We start from the raw sequence: 1,211 nt of genomic DNA on the forward strand, positions 1-1,211 counted from the left end.
GTAGTCCTAAGTAACGGATCTGTTCGACAGGAATAAGTAGGGTATTATTAAAGGATACTGTAGGGCAAGAGGTCATGTGTTTACGACGAAGGGTAAATGTGATTTGGTGGGATTTATTGGAATTTATTTTAATCCTCCAGTTTTGGCACCATCAATGACACATTTAAAAATATTTTTCTCAAAAACTATTGAGAAAACCATCATAAAAGTGTGTTGTTTATGAAACCAGTGGAAAATGGTCTTTTCATTCTAACTTATTCTTCTGGAAAACTGAAAAATATTTAAATATAATTTTTGAAAATTAATGAAGCAGTTATTTTGTTTTACAAATATAGCAATATCTAGAGATGAAAGAGTTCTCAAATGCGATTCAAAATACATCCGAATGTATGGGCTACTAGATAAATACAATTATTGATGGTTATTGTTGTAGTTGGCTGGGGCGTAAAATCCTGATGCCATCAACGCCCATATTATAAATGGTTTTTAACACGTTTAGTTACTATAGGGGTATTTATGATCTTTAGTTAAACATGCTAAATGGAAAAACTCATGTTAAATGAAGAAATATTTCTTTCTTTTACAATGTTAAAACGATATAACATAAAACATAGTTAAGAGTCTGTTACTAGGTCTGCTAAATGGAGAATGACGTCAAGCAACAGACCAGCTGAGCTCGTCACCATTTTGTTTGTTGTGTTTGGTTACTTGCTCGTAGTTTGTGCTTTGATTGTGTTAGTATTGTTTTGGAAGTTTTTATAATTAATAAAGTAAGGGATAATAATAATAATAATATATTAACAGACAGTTGTCAATTAGCTAATCTTGATTCTCTTCCTCACAAGTTAGAAGATCAACAATCTGTAGCAAAACCTTCACACAACTTTCATTTTTCTCTTAATTTAGGTATGTTGTAATAAATTACTTTAATCAAAATTTATAAGTAAACAATCACATGAAGGGACGTGTAGGAAGGAAAGGTTATAAAATAAGGTACTAAAAAAATCCGCTAGGAGCTCTAAGCATTTACCATTTAACATGACTTTAAATACGGCTGCTCACAATCTTATACTTATAAGATTTAACATGGTAAAACATTTTACATTTATCACATCATGAATACCCCTTATGTATAATAAAAAAAATCTCTTAAAATTTAACATACGATGGCTAATTACGTAAAAAAAATATTTTCCCAATTAGGAGAGATA

This window comes from Halyomorpha halys, unplaced genomic scaffold, assembly GCF_000696795.3.
Source record: "Halyomorpha halys isolate HHAL.00 unplaced genomic scaffold, Hhal_1.1 Scaffold516.1, whole genome shotgun sequence".
Lineage (NCBI taxonomy): Eukaryota > Metazoa > Arthropoda > Insecta > Hemiptera > Pentatomidae > Halyomorpha > Halyomorpha halys.